Raw genomic sequence first — 17,263 nt, forward strand, 5'->3', positions numbered from 1 at the left:
GTGATATCATTTAGATAAAAAAAAGTGACCCAGTCGATAGGAATGCGTTGATCAGCATTTTAAAGGATTTCACCCTCTACAGTAAAAAAACAGAAATAGTTAAAGGAACTTTAACAAACACATCAATAGTAAAATTTACAGGGAACTGGCAAACCCTTTTGAAATGAAATCAGGAGTAAGACAGGGAGATTGTTCATCTGCCCTACTTTTTAACTGTGCATTAGAGAAGGAGGTGAGAGAATGGACAAGATCCATCAGTGCTAAGGGTGTTGAACTTGGAAGAAACCAAAAAAAGTCACCATAGATTGTCTAGGTTTAGCAGATGATATGGCGTTAATTACTGACTCACTGGATAGTGCTAAAGAACAAAGCACACAACTACAGAAACAAGCAGACAAAATAGGAGTAAAAATATAATTTGAGAGAAAACACATTTCGTGACAAATGTCAAAGATGCCCCTCCTGATCTTAAAATTCATAACTGCACAATACCTAAAGGTAACTGTTTCAAATACTGAGGAGAATGGATAACGTACGACACAAAGGAAAAGATAGCCTTAGGAAACAGAGAACATAAAATGGAAAGAAGATTATAAACGATAAAAAATAACAAAGAAAAAACAAGATTTGGGGAGATTTAAAAACTGGATACATTTGAAAGAAGAATTCTAAGGAAAATACTGGCACCTAGAAGTAATACAAATGAAGATCAAACACACAGCTCTGTTTGAAATTGAAAAGCTAACTGATGTAATGAGGACTAGAAGACTACAGTTTTACGGCCAAATATGCCGAATAGATAGTAACAGACTAATCAAACAGATCTTCAATTTACTAAACAGCTACAAATCCAAACCCACATGGTTCACTGAAATTGACAAAGATATGAAAAATACAGGAATGATAAAGGGCCTAACAGATAATGGAATACTTTTTAGAGGCGCAACACAAAAGGCAGTATTTCAGGAAAGAAAGGGGTCTCAAAACGGAAGGAAGTGTACCCACAAGGGAAAAGGAAGGACGCTTCCGAAGCATAAAGGAAGTCTGGGAGCACTGAAAATTAAATACAAAGGAGCAAAACCAAAGTTATCTTACCCCCAAAAACGGTTTTCTGATTAAAAAAGTACTACAAAGGGTCAGCATTTCAAAGCATAAAGGGAGGAGTGGTAGTATTTTATGAACTCGCACTTAAAGTACACGTGGGAAGCAAGTTTTTAACATGACTCGTACTCGGTTCAAACAGTACACGCTTAAATTGCCATGGTTACCCTAAATCACTTAAAAGAATACAGTGATGACTCTGTTCAAGGGACAGAGACTGCTTCCGTCGCCATCCTTCCGAAACCAGAGTAGATTTCGCTCCGCCTGTAATGAATTTGTCGTCTACAGGACCCTTAATTCTATTCTGAACCTCCTCCATAGTCACTAACTTTTTTTCTTTTTAATCAGCTACTCTTTCAGTCCTCATGTCGTCATCTCCTACACTGCGACAGCAGAGAAATGGTTGTCTGGCTCAACCAGAGTAAAAGTGCAAGGCCTTAAAACTGCAACAACAGGAAGAACAGCAAGTATGAAAATTTGACTCACAGTGCGTACAGAATTTAGTGTACAGTTTAGAACAATACGTTATTAAATTTGTAGGTGATTTTTAAGTACACACGGTACGAAATTTAATAAAGTGAGTTGCCACTTCTGGCACCAACAACGGTTGTACCACGGTTGGGCATCGAATCGATTTCTGAACACATGTGGGTACGTCATACACTGCTGATTCGATTCTTTACTAGACTTCATCAGTCGTAATGAATGGTGTCAAGGGCAGCGGCAACAGGCGTCACCACGATAACTGTCTGTGGAGCTCCGAATGTCATCCACTGTCTGCGTGGATACTTGTCTTCTTGCTAACAAGCCCATGTCGACAGGGTATGTGGCATGGCTGTTCGATCATATGGAGCTGATAAAGTAGATCTGTCCATTCGGACGCTAGTCATGTGTCGCATGATATTATAATTGCCAATTCCGAAACGTGCTGGTAGGCGTTTCTCGTTCTTACACAAAGCTTAACATGTGTCTTTTCACACATAATCAACATTCAAATGTGACATCTGAATGAGGAAACCACTGTGCAATCCCCCTAAGGTACAGAAAGTAGATGACGTTTCCCTAGCCTGCTACTTCCAGAGGCACTGAAATGATAATCATGTGCCTATCGAAACATGTAGTACACTAAATCTCAATTTTACGTTCGGTGCAAGGCGTCTTCATGGTGCAACAATTTTAACGGTCAGCATTGTATATACCAGAGCCATTCAATACATAATGCAACACTTTTTTTCTCGGCCTGTTCTGGTCGTCAAAATGCAGAATTTGTTGTAGGACGTAGTGGAATATTCCTACTTCAAACTCTAAAGTTTCATAACGTTCCGATATGTGGCGGCGACATAAGTAGCCTTCGAAATGGCGTCTGGAACGGATGTGCATTCCAAGAAGAGACGTGTCATTGAGTCTTTTCGCGGAAAACCAGAGCATCGTAGACATTCACAGGCGCTTGTAGAATGACTACGGAGAGCTGGCTGTGAGCAGAAACGCGGTGAGTCTTGGGCGAGGCGTTTGTCATCATCGTAATGAGGTCACACAAACCTGTCGGATCTCCCGCGTGCCTGCCTGCAGCATACACCGGTGACTCCTGCAGTGTTGGAACGTGCGGACACTCTCATTCGATATGATCGACGAATCACAACCAGATACTACGGCACTCAACTGAACGAATGCAGATATTGGAAAATATCCAAAAAATAATGGAGAAGGATTGGTGTAATTGGTATCCTGCTCACTCTTTCCACATAAAAAGATAGCAACACGGAATGTGTTAAAGTTTTTTATTTATTTATTAATTTTTTAAGAGAGTATAAGCAGCTAGCAGCTCTTCGCATTCGCTGCCTCACGATGTCAGCATCGTAGTTGGATGTCAATACGAGGTACGACTAAGAATATCCACTTATTGCACCTGACGACAACAGTCTTTGTAAATCCAAAAGAAAGCAAGACAATATACATAACGAGAAGAATTACTCCAGTCGCATCACCTTACAAGATTGATACATTACATAGCCTGTTAAATCATTGAAATAAGTACGAATTGATTCAAAACGGAATGAGCCGGTGAAATTAGTAGTACGAAGGACGAATGGAGGGGAAATGTACTGGGAAGTTTTGGAAAAAGTGAGTTACATCTTGTAATCTTAACCTCCCACACAGCACCAGTAAATTTTCAGTCTCTTCATTCATTTCAAAAGCTTCGAGAGGCGTAAGATGTACAAATAACTTTTTTACTTATCCTCATTTCATTTTCTCGTTGTTGGCTGCAGTTCTTCACGTCTAAGGGTAGGTTCTTGACGATCATTTTTTTTTAACTTTGTGGGTTCTCGATGACTAGATAAATATTAAGTAAGCCTGTTGCTTAATTTCTGTTTGCACGTGATTTTCTTATGTTACATTCTTCTATGTCACACTGACTTTACAATTTCTACTCCTATAAAACCAGAAATTACATTGTTATTTCCAAAACTAAAAACTCGTCCGATTCCATCAGGGGAATGCCCACCACTCCCAACTCATTCTGCCGTACTAACAATATTCCAAAAAGTTTACAAAACAAAAGAGTTTACGAAATTTCTCGACAAAAGAAACATCATCATCAACTTAATTCATTATTTTGTAAATGAAACCAGAAATAAATTTAATGATTAGCGTTAGATTGTGGAATTAATAGTATGAATTTTAATTATGCCACATATTTCGTAATTTCAAATATTTCTGAGAGAAGAGTAATTTTATCTGTACATACAGAGTTAATACACATCGATTGTAACATATTAATTTCTTTTTTAAATTTTAGCATGCACATCGTATACAAAATCATATGAAGCTCTTTTAGTGAAACAGCAGAGATAATGTTCACCTAGACAAGATTCGAAAATATTCCTGGTATCGACTATTTCTGTTAAAGAGAGGTAATGTTCGAACAGTGTGTCCCATTACAATCTGTTAAGCTAATCACACACAAGACGCTAATATGACAAATTCTGCAGTATAGCTGCAGTGTTTGGAGTCGCTCTTTAACAGCAAATACCGATCGACGGTGTAATGAATAAACTAAGTGAATTTTTGGTCCATCGAATCAGAATTATGCTGTAATTTAACTGCCGGTGCGAGCAACGTTCACCTGTAATGCTGACACTGTTACGTCGTTGTTGGCTCTATGAGCAGAACTTTTATCTCGCCTTCCAGGGAACTCAGAAATGCAAAATGGTAAATGAAAAACAATATGTGCGCTTTGAATGGGATATTTAAACTCTAACATTTCACTCATTACTGTTCTGCTGCTCGCTAAATATTTGTGATGACCGCTGCGATGGACAGCCTTTAGCTATCAGCGTTCTTTTCACTGGCCATCAACGCAGTGCCGCAGTTTGAAATGTTTACTGCGTGCCATGTATATTCAGTATCGCATACCACAGATAAGCTATTGGAATTTGATAGCGCTGAATGTAATTGTCATTTCCATTTGGCAGGTGGGAGTCGAACATCGCTAATTCTAAACAAATTTGCACTGACTCTGAATACAGAGGGACGGCAGGTGTGAAACTAACAGTCTGACGAGTACTTACACTACCTAGTGTTCCGTTCCTCACACGCTTTAGCTTTCTTGAAAGATTGTGTCTTGGAATCTGTTTTCGCGGATCCTTGTATGACAATATTATAATCAGCTCCCAGACCAGTTGTGTAGATGTGGTAGAATGTAACTGACTTTTGGCAGTCAGTGTCAGATAAATGTGATTATACACACCGTAACAGGAACAGTACACATGTCATGATCGCACAGCATTCATTACCTGATGTGTAATCCCTTTCACGAAAAATGAAACAGTGTTACACATTTGAAAAAGTAATGGTGATATTTTAAAAATGCTCTGCCGGGATGACATTCATAAACTAACTTCAAGGGCTCATGTACGTGAGTGGAAACAAACTCTAGACCAGCGTCCTAAGCGTATACTATGACGACAAAGCTACAATTACGCTCATCTGCCATAATTTGTCTTCATATCCACCTACGGTATGGTCCTCTTCCTTCGACTAAAAATCGTTTGTGGCTATACCTTCGTTTCGCAGTTAGTTTAATTCAGTGATTCTTTATTTTCCCTCTCCTATGGTTATCACATAATTACAGTACATCTACGATCACAAATGTACTCGATCTTCGTTATACGTATCTCAGTCGCTCTTTCCGTGTCATTTGTTGTCCCAGTTTATGTATTTATCTGATACACTAAAGAACCAAAGAAAGTGGCACATCTGCCTAATTTCATGTACGGCCCCCGCGAGCACGCAGAAGTGCCGCAACACCACGTGGCATGGACTCGACTAATGTGTGAAGTAGCGCTGGAGGGAACTGACACCATGAATCCTGCAGGGCTGTCCATAAATCCGTAGGAATACTAAGGGGTGGAAATCTCTTCTGAACAGCATGTTGCAAGGTATCCCAGATATGAAACTTTCTGGCAGATTAAAACTGTGTGCCCGACCGAGACTCGAACTCGGGACCTTTGCCTTTCGCGGGCAAATGCTCTACCATCTGAGCTACCGAAGCACGACTCACGCCCGGTACTCACAGCTTTACTTCTGCCAGTATCTCGTCTCCTACCTTCCAAACTTTACAGAAGCTCTCCTGCGAACCTTGCAGAACTAGCACTCCTGAAAGAAAGGATATAGCGGAGACATGGCTTCCGCAGGAGAGCTTCTGTAAAGTTTGGAAGGTAGGACACGAGATACTGGCAGAAGTAAAGCTGTGAGTACCGGGCGTGAGTCGTGCTTCGGTAGCTCAGATGGTAAAGCACTTGCCCGCGAAAGGCAAAGGTCCCGAGTTCGAGTCTCGGTCGGGCACACAGTTTTAATCTGCCAGAAAGTTTCATATCAGCGCACACTCCGCTGCAGAGTGAAAATCTCATTCTGGAAATATCCCAGATATGCTCAATGACATTCTTGTCTGCGGAGGTTGGTGGCCAGCGGAAGAGTTTAAACTCACAAGAGTGTTCCTGGAGCGACTCTGTAGTAATTCTGGACGTGTGGGCTGTCGCATTGCCCTGCTGGAATTCCCCAAGTCTGATGGAATGCACGATGGACCTGAATGGATGCAGGTGATCAGACAGGATGCTTACGTACGCGTCACCTGTCAGAGTCGAATCTTGACGTTTGAGGGGTTCAGGGGTCCCATATCACTCCAACTGCACACGCCCACACTATTACAGAGCCTCCACCAAGTTCAAAAGTCCTCTGCTGACTTGTGGAGTCTATGGATTCATGAGGTTATCTCCATACCCGTACACGTCAGTCCGCTCAATACAATTTGATAGGAGACTCGTCCGTCCAGGCAACATGTTTCCAGTCGTCAACAGTCCAATGTCGGTGTTGAATGGCCCAGGCGAGACGTAAGGCCTTATGTCGTGCAGTCATCAAGGGTACAGGAAAGGGCCTTCGGCTACGAAGGCCCGTATCGGTGATGTTTTGTTGAATCTCCCAGCATTGAAATCTTCAGCAATTTGCGGAAGTGTTGCACTTCTGTCACGTTGAACGATTCTCTTCAGTCATCGCTGGTCCCGTTCTTGCAGTATCTTCTTCCGGCCGCAGCACCGGAATCTAAATGTTAATCAATTTCACACTCTCCTCATTCCTATTAACGGCGTGAAATTGAATGACATTTGGATTCCGGTGCTGAAGAAGATGTGTACCAGTCCTCCACCGCGGGATGATAGAAACAGCGAACGATGGCCAATTGCGCTAACGTATTCAAAACGTGTGATTTCACGTCACTGTGAGAAAGCTCGCGGAAGCGGAATTTCACTGTAGTCAGTAGCGAGCCATGGTTTGAATGGGACCTTCGAAACGCTACGATCACCCTTGAAACTGTCCCCCACAAATGGGGACGAAACGTCGAGTTTTAAGGTGACATCCATTCGACCACGGAATAATGGCTCGGAACATTTTATTAATTGTGAAGAGGCTTTCACAGTGTAGACTAGCGTTCAGAGTTGAACCAAGTCAGATTTCGGATTAAAGACAACAATAACAGCAAAAACACAGATTTAACCACAATAGGCTAACAGCTTTAAAGGATCTCTAGGACAAGAGATTAACAAGCCTGGCCTGAGAAAAAAAAAATGAAAAGTAAAAACAACAAAAGAAGCCACAGATAGAAATTTTCTAAAAAAGGATGTGATAAATTTATTAATGTATAAGAGATAAGAGAATAAGTGTGAAATGGTCTAAGCGAAGGCAAGGGATACTTTCTGGAAAAATATGAGATCACTGTAGGAAAAGCAAACATCATTTGCGAACAAGTGAAACAAAGTTTGGTGGTAGGAGTCACTATTTATTTATTCCCACAAAACGATTCGGAGATTCAAATCTTCATAATCAGGTGGATTTATGTGGATTAATAGGGCATATATGTGCTGCATTAGGACTTTGGAGTAAACTGTGGCATTGTGCCACTCTCTACACAGTGCCACAGATAACCCCCAATCTCGCAATAGAACAGGTACATGTTATATGAATCCACATAATTCATCTGATGATGAAAGCTGAAACCTCCGAAACGCTTTGCGAAAGATAATAAATAATGACTAATAGTAGTAAATTCTTTGTTTCATTCGGTATCATTAGCAGTCATGGTGAAAACTAACTAAACATGTTCGCATTAGAGATTCATTGAGGCTGAACAGAAATTCGTAGCTCCCCATTAAGGAGAAGAAAGAAGACACTAAACTACAGAGAAATGCACCAATAGCCGTAATATTGAAGTAAGTACCAATAACACGTAACATTCATTTTAATGTGTAACCCTTCTTAGAAGACCGCTAAATTGTTTCTGTTCCTCACAAGACAGTTACAGCATTCAAATTGCAGTTGGGCAAAATGGTACATAAGCGTAGATGTCATAGTGGGTAGTGCTCTTACCACCTGAGCTGTCCTAACGCATATCGACTCAAGACATCGCACCACCCAGTCGACATGTGTGCGAGACGGAACCGTTGTCATGAGGGCGTCGCCCTGGAGGTCGTGGCAACACACACACACACACACACACACACACACACACAAGCACACAAACAGCAGCCACAAGGGACAGCGCGCTCTAATCGGCCTATCTGAATGGTAACCGAGTCGTGCTGCATTATTCGGCGCCGCTGTTCAAATATTAGCCGTTCAATTAACAGAGGGCCTCGCCCGACCGCGCCATCACTAATTCATCGCCCTTTCCCCCCCCCCCCCCAAACTTCCCGCCCCTACCACAGCCTACCTCGCCAGCCAACCGTTCCTCGCACCGCACTGCTGTTTCGCGTGCGTTCCGCGGCCATCGCGAATTATTTGTGACACCGCAAATAAATTTTAAAATTTACCTGTCGACAAAATTAATCGCAGGGAGGTGATCTCGCAGCCGCTCTGCGCCGATCCCCGCACTGCAGTGTTCGCATTCCTGCAAAGTGCCGCAGGTCGTTGCCGAAATTATTCAGCAGCTAATTAACCTGGCAGCATAGCCCGATTTTCGCTCTGACGGACGTCCGTCACGATGTGCTATACGTGTTACACGTATGAAAGCTTCTGCGACTATCTCCGCGCAAAGACAACAGTTCATTAGCTAATAGTTGGATAAAATAGCTCATCTCTTCAAGTCCTACGTGTACAGGATTCCTACACGTACATACAGATCCCAAGTCACTAGCGGATGCTTCTTGGTACCATAGCTATATGTTTCTTTCCTTCCGGAATTTGATACAGGAAAGAAATCAGTGATTGTACATCTCTCTGCAGTTCCTGATCTCTTTTATAGGGTTCCCTACCTCAGTCGGTAAAAACGGAATCCTTATGGGAACACTTGGTTTTCCGTCTGTTTGTCCTTCTATTTTGACCACTGTTTCTCAGGAACGGGTAGAGCTATTAAGTTGAAAGTTATGTAAAATACCATGGTCTACGATCCCTAAGTGATGTAAGAAAATTAAGCTTCTAACTAAGTCAAATCAAAAGATGCGGCCAATTATGTCATGTCTTTTATACTCGCAAACTCTCGCCCCAAACCCTATAGAGGAACTATCTGAATACAGAATTAAGTTTTTATGGAAGACTCAGAGCAAGTGTCCTACTAGCATTTGATCGGTATCTTCTTTTTTACTTTGCGTTCTACATGGGAAATTAACTTTAGTGGCAATAAATTCGTGACACCGTCTGCTGCAAATACCATTTCCCTGGTGTTGTTGTTGTTGTTGTTGTTGTTGTAGTCGTTGGAATTTTCAGTCCGAACACAGCTCTGATGCAGTTCTCTATGATAGACTGTCCTGCAAATCTCTTCATCTCTGACTACTGCTACCTACATTCTATTGTCAAGATTTGGTCTTACTCTACAGCTCACGCTACCCTCCACTACCAAATTGACTATTCTTCCGTCTTTCATACTATGCCTATGAACCAATTTCTTTTAAATAAATTGTGCCACCAATCTCTATTCTCTGGAATTCGGTTCGACACCTCTCCATCAGTTATGAGCTCTACCCATCTCATCTTCATCATTCTTGTGTAGCACAAGACAAATCGAAAATAATCCTCGAGCACCATTATTTAGGTTTGTCGGGGGGTAGTGCACAGGCGTTGCATTTTATGCGAAGTTTTATGTGGGATTATTTTCGAAATAGTAGTGCAGCATCCTTTCCTCGACATTCAATTCAAAAGAGATGGAGCGTCACTTCAGTTGTGAAGGACATATAGTAAGAGGTGTTAAGGATACGCTATCGATATTTCTCAGCAGAGGTCTAGAATATGAGTTATATAAATTTGATTGGAAGAAGGAGCCTGTACTCTCACTAACTGTGTTACAGTGAGCTGTTAATAGCAGTAAGTATGGCGATTCGCTGTATAACTATATCGTTATTTAATGTTCACCAAGTAAACGTCTCCAAAATCAAAATCAACTCTTTCCGTTGTTGAGAAACGAAGGAAGATTACAGTTTAACCTCCCGTCGACATCGGGGTTATTAGAGACGGGTAAAATCTCAGAATATTTCAAAGATGAGGAAAGATGTCATGTGTGCCCTTGTCGAAGGAACCACTCCTGTAGTGATTTAGGAAAATCACGCAAAACCTCTATTTTTGCCCGTCTGTTCTTTTACCCTTCCTGTATACCCGGGTCACCTATGTTTTTTATTTTTTTTATTTTTATTTATTTATTTTGTTCAGTCGCTTGTGACTTTGTGCTGGCGAGAGGTTCACAATAAATGCGGATTAGGTAAGGGACCAATGCCTTAAAGTACTCTTTGTAAAACTTTCCTGGCTATCCAACGTAATTACTTAGCCTAACTCGCAGCGTGCTGGCATGCGATAGAAGAAAGCGAACCAATTCGGGATAGAATCCGCGCGGTGGATTAACGACCGTGGCTGGTGCTCCATCCAGTCTGAGTGTGGTTTTTAGGCGATTTTCCAAGTTAGTTTAGGTAAATGATGACCTGGACCCCAATAACCACCTCAGAAAATAAGAATCACAAACACTTAAAATACGACAAAGCATGCAACGAAGTTCACACAGTTCAAAGACGGTAACGGTAAAAAAATTCCGTACTTTAGGTAAATGACTACTGCTCTGAGATAAAGAACATCCGACCGCAACAGAAGCTGCCGGACCGTGAGTACAGCGGAGCCCGTCTTCGACGGAGTAAATCAGAAGAACAAGGAAAACACAAGCTGTCCTAGTCCGAAGTGAGAGAAGGCCTGGCTGTGTCTGTGTCTCTACATATGAATGTGTCGGTCTATGTTCTAGGACACTTTGGAGCAATTAGAGCAATTTGCGCCGAACCTCAAAAATGGTTCAAATGGCTCTGAGCACTATGGGACTTAATATCTAAGGTCATCAGTCCCCTAGAACTTAGAACTACTTAAACCTAACTAACCTAAGGACATCACACCACCCATGCCCGAGGCAGGATTCGAACCTGCGACCGTAGCGGTCGCGCGGTTCCAGACTGTAGCACCTAGAACCGCTTGGCCACTCCGGCCGGCTTGGCCTGGTAAGAATAAATAATATAGCTGCAGCACATACTTAACTTTAGTGGGAGATATCCTAAAATCCTTTCTTATTGGAGGGGGGGGGGAGGGAGTGGGGAATTAGAAAATGGCAAGCTTTAAGACAGTAACGCCCGGTGTAGTTTTAACCACATTTGTTACATGTATGACTTACTGACTCTAAACAAGTATTTGCGAAGAAATGGCGGAATAAGGTATCCATAGAAACGCTGAGAATGATGGTGGCTGTGAGAATTCCTTAAAACGATAAAATAAACAGAATCGAATGGTTTTTGTGTCGAATTTATATTTTCCATCATTTTTTGGCTGATTGTTGACAGTTACGATGACGTTACAACCGTAGGAGTTTTGTGAGGATGGGGAAGGAATGACTCCTGGGTGACCTATAAGTTTGTGACACGTGGAACCATTTCAAGCTTGGCACCCATGCGAGGGAATGAGGGGAGAAGGGAGGGGAAAGAGAAGGAAGCTTAGGGCTTAGCGCCATGTACTTACAGATGACAAGGCAGCAGGACTCTGTGAGGCGAGAGTTGCGATGTGTTGATCCAAAATGACTAACACTACTGCAATTTTTAATTACCGTCGGCCTTGTTGGCTGATTGATGACAATCCCGATTATTTTGAACATTACTAGTAGGTCAGAGGTGGGTTCTGGTTGAGACAATCATATGTAACGCGCAGATACATCAATAAAAGAAATACGTGACCAGCATTGCACACTTGGGAGACACGTGTGGCAGGGGATAAAACAGTCACATCCTAAGAGTTGTTTTATTTAAACAATTTGCCTCTCTACTGTTCGTCTCTCAATCAGTCTGTGAGAAAAAATTGAAATAATTCTTGATCGTTTCTCGGAATAACTAGTTTCAAGATGAGCAGTCCCATTTTCTGTATGTTCTACATCACACACCTCACAATGAAAACCAACCAGAATACTTTGCGAAAATGAACAGATTATCATGATGACCGCACGTCATACGGCATATCCATCTGTAAGCGTCGATAAAATTAGAGAAAGCCTCGCAAGACCCATCACCAGTAGCCACAGTAATAAATGCTCATATCTCAGCATTTCTCGAGAAAGGCATATTGTTTCTAAATGTGAGAGAGTTTCATCGAAAAACGAAATCTGAGAGTATCCATAGCGAGAGATTTAATGTGGAACGACCACATAAAACATAGGACAGGCGGATTCCAATCTGAGGTGAATTCTAAAACACTCTAAGGAACAACGCTTAACTCAAGTAGGAGGGTTTTTCATGAGATTTTTCACTCTACAGCGGAGTGCGCGCTAACACGAAAGTTCCTGTCAAAATAAAACTCTGTGTCGGATCGGGACTCCAACCCAAGATCTTTGCCTTTAGCGGGCATGAGGTACTCAAGCACGACGCACGACCCTTCCTTAAAGCTTAATTCGGGCAATATCTGATCTCCAACAATCCAAACATAGCAGAAGGTAGGAGATTAGTTTCAAGTAGGACGTAACTTACAATACCCTCGTTTGACAAATACATTATTGCCTATCAGTCTGGGTATCTTACAAGGTACGACTGATAGAGAACATCCAAAGAAAAGCAGCACGTTATGTTTATTCAGCCACCAGTGCAGACGCTAAGTGAGAACCATTATTCACAGTGTGGTTTACTGTTAAAAATTCTAGTGCGTACCTCCAGTCAGGTAACATAAACCTCGCGTGAGGTCCATGAAGGTAAAATTAGAGACATTCGAGTTCATACACAAGCTGACCAAGAATCGTTGTTCCCGCACATCATTCTTGGCTACAAAATCAAAGAGGACAGACGACAGCGGTACAAGAAATAGCCTCCACCATATTCTGTAATGTGCTTTTTTGAGTATAAATAGAGATGAAAGGAGCTGGTGTACTTTTGATAGTGTAGAATGCATCAAATGGGATGGATTTTGTCTTAGACTGTAATGAAATGATTTTCACTTTATTTTGCAATTACCGATTTCGGGGCTTCCAGAATCATCATCAGATGTATCTGGTATAAAGAATGTTCTATAATCCACATTACACTCTGCAGAAGAGACTTAGTACGTAAAAGTTCTATTAGAAACCTATGCCCGGGAAATAGCCTTCCGAAATTCCTTCACCAAAGAAGACGAAGTAAATATTCGAGAACTCGAATCAAGAACAGCTGCTAACATGAGTAATTAAATATCCTCGAAGTAGTGAAGCAACTTGAAACACTTAATAAAAGCAAATCTTCCGGTCCAAACTGTACACCAGTTATGTTCGTTTGAAAGTATGCTGATCAATAGCTCCATACTTAACAATCATATACAACTGCTCGCTTGACGAAAGATACGTACCGAAAGACTGGGCAAGTTGCACATGTGACACCAGTATTAAGGAAATGAAATAGGGGTAATCCATTCCATTGCAGCTCTTCTAATTAACGTCGATACGCAGCAGGATTTTCGAAAATATGTTGTGTTGCAACATAAGGAATTATATCGAAGAGAACAGTCTATTGACACACAGTCAACACGGTTGTAGAAAACATCATACTTGCGAAACATAACTAGCTCTTTACTCACACAAAGTATTGAGTGCTAGTGACAAATGATTTCAGATTGATTCATACTTGTGAAATATGACTAGCTCTTTACTCACAGGAAGTAGTGAGTGCTAGTTACAATGGATTTCAAATTTATTCCGTATTTCTAGATTCCTCACAAGCGACTTCTAGTGAACTTGCGTGCTTATGGAATATCGTCTTAGTTATGCGAGTGGGTTCTTTATTTCCTGTTACAGAATGCACAAGTCCAAGTAACTGACTAATCGAGTCATCGAGTAAAACAGAAGTGATTCCTGGCCTTCCTCAAGATAGTGTTGTAGTCCCTCTGCTATTTCTTATCTATATATACGATTAGGAGACAATCTGAGCTGCCGTCTTGTTGTCTGTAGGGTATACTGTCGTTCACGGTCTAGTAATTTTCTCAGAAAATCAAAATAAATTGCAAAACGGCTTAGAAAAGATATCTGTACTGTGCGAAATTTGGCAGTTGACAATAAATAGTGAAAATGAGGTAATCCACATGAGTGCTAAACAGAACCCTTTAAACTTCTGTTACACGATTAATCAGTCAAATCTAAAGGCCATAAATTTAACTAAATACCTAGGAACTACAATCACGAACAAATTAAATCGGAAAGAATACAAAGAAAATGTTGTAGTCTAGGCGAACCAAAGACTGCGATATATTGGCAGAACACTTACCAGATGCAGCAGATCCACTAAAGAGACTGCCTACACTATGCTTGTACGTCCTCTTTTGGAGTACTGCTGCCGGTATGGGATCCTTACAAGATACCGTTAACGGAGTACATCGAGAAAGCTCAAAGAAGAGCAGCACGTTTTTATTCATCGAGACAAAGGTCAGAGAGTGCCACGGAAATGATACAGGATTTGGGGTGGGCACCGTTAAAACAAAGGCATTTCTTTTTTCGGTGGGATACTCGCACAAAATTTCAATTACCAACTTTCTCCTCCAAATGGGAAAGTATTTTGTTTACGTCGACCTACGTAGAGATAGACCATCAACGTAAAGCAAAAAGGAAAATCATATCTTTCACGGAAAGATATAGGTGTTGGTTTTTTTCCGCACGCTGTTTTAGAGTGTAGTAAAAGATAATTATTGTGAAGATGGTTCGATGAGCCCTGTTCCAGGAACTTAAGTGTGATTTTCTGAGAATCCATGTAGTTGTAGATGGACAGTTGTGATGGAAAGCAAGTCTGAAGATCGGGTCGCTTTGATATCTCCCGCTTCACAGTAGGCACACATCGGAGACGTTGGTCTGCAGTAGGGCATGGCAGGGGCTGTCTCTTGGGAACTTGTCGTCGGATTCTCTTCAAGTGACGAAGGACGTCCTCTTCAAGGTTTAGGGTGGGGCGTTTGTGGAGAACAACAGACAATCCTACTAGTTGAAAATTACCAGATTCTCGCGGTTGATGTTGTAGTCGGACTAAAACGAAATTTTATGTCGTAATCACAACAGAGAATGATATCGATGCCCCGTTGTCAGTTTGTGTGCTCACAGAGAAGCGGGATTTTGGAAAGTTGTCTGATATTTCCGAACTTAGATCCTAACGGTACATTTCTGTACACGGGTTCCTAAGGCCCCTCTTCATCCCTTAAACGCCTGTAATAGGAACTGTGAAACACTCTGGTTATGTCTACAGGATGTAAAACAAAAGAAGTGTTGAGTATTTTCAGAGGTGGTGGTAGTCGCCAAACAATAAAAATGTCTAGTCAACATGGGCTCTAAACGCATACCTGAAGATCTATAAGAACTTGTTCAATAGAAGAGATACATATCACAGTAATTAGGATGAACAAGTGCTCATAGCTTCTCTTTGCTAGCCATTTTTTCTTGTTTTGGTGGATATTAAGCCAGAAAAAGTGCTCGATACCGTTTTCTATCACTCTGTATATTAAATCGGAATGTGGTATATACAGGGTTATTCTAAATGCTGGACCCATTTTAAAAACTTGCTATTTATTCAAGTACAAATGCAGAATGAACAAGCTTTTCATTAATGAAAAGAGGAAGTTTCATTTTTTTTCATAATGTTTCATATAAATTTAATAAATTTAATGATTTGTAATAATTTGTAATTAATTAGCTTTTAATAATCAATTAATTATTATAAATGTGATAAATGTTATAAATGTTCAATGAGGCCACCGTAGACTTCACGGCAAACATCGACGCGGTAGCCAAACTCGCCCCACACACGCGAAAACGTATCTGCCATTACTGAGTGCACGGCAGCAGTGATCCGCTTCGGCAGATCTTTCAGAGCGCTTGTCAGAGGCAGGATGCAAACAGCTTCCTTCAATTAACCCCATAAGAAATATTCGCAGGGTGTGAGATCAGAAGTGAAGAGCCAGGTCCTCAAGTCCCCTGCCACGAATCCAGCGCTGATGAAGGGGGTCGCTCGAAAATCCTCGTACATCACGGTGCCAATGGGGCGGAGCTCCATACTGTTGGAAAATGAAGTCCTGCGAATCTTCCATAACTTGAGGGAACAGCCGTTGTTCCAACATGCCCAGGTACATTTCTTTCCGCAAAGAAAAATAGTCTATAAATCTTTGTACACGATACGGCGCAGAACACGTTGATCTTCAGTGAGTCTCTCTCGTGTTGCAATAGTGAATGCGGGTTTTTCAAACCCCATATGCGTACATTGTGTCTGTTGACTTTTCCACTACGGCGGATCGTCGCTTCATTGCTAAAAATTACACGCTGTAGAAACGCGTCATCCTCCATCTTTACTCACACATAACCGACAAATGCGAGACTCTTCTCTTTGTAATTGGCGTTGAGAGCCTGCACAAGTTGTAATCGGTAGGGTTTGTGCAGCAAACGACGTCTCAGAACATTCCATATAGTTGGTTGGGATATTCCCAGCTCTCGAATTGTTCTGTTGATAGTCTTATTGGGACTGCGCACATAACTTTCTTGAATCCGTCGCACATCATCCTCTGACACACGTGGTAATCCTGTGTTTTTTACTTTGCACACACTCCCAGTCTGTTTACATTGCTTTTGCGAGTCAGCGCTTGAACACCGAATTTGATACAAAATGCTCGCTGCACTGTAATTTGCGATTCACTTTTCGCGAAATCAAGAAAGCAGAAAACCTTGTGTTCCACAGTCGCCATCTCACTCATTACTGACAATAACACGGAATGACGACTCGATTGCCGCTCGAACTCTGCCGGCCGCTGCTGAAACCATCACCGCCCGCCTACTGCCGCCCGCGAAAATCTTTGAGACTTCCTCTAATCATTGGTATGAAACTTTTCCATTTTGGATATTTACTTGAATGCATACGAATTTTTGAGAATGAGTCTACCATTTACAATAACCCTGTTCACTGTAGAACCATGTAGTCTCAATATGAACAGTCCTACGAAAGTGTCCAGGATGGAGTAGCATGGAGAGCTGCATCAAACCAGTCTCCGTACTGAAGACCACAACAACAACAACAACAACAACGAAAGTGTCCACTGTCAAAACACCGACTTTTAGCACCAGTCACGAAGCGACAATCTCTGTTGCTGCGCTGTATTCTCTCGTGTGTATTGCCATAGAATTTCG

The sequence above is a fragment of the Schistocerca nitens genome, chromosome 4, assembly GCF_023898315.1.
Source record: "Schistocerca nitens isolate TAMUIC-IGC-003100 chromosome 4, iqSchNite1.1, whole genome shotgun sequence".
NCBI lineage: Eukaryota > Metazoa > Arthropoda > Insecta > Orthoptera > Acrididae > Schistocerca > Schistocerca nitens.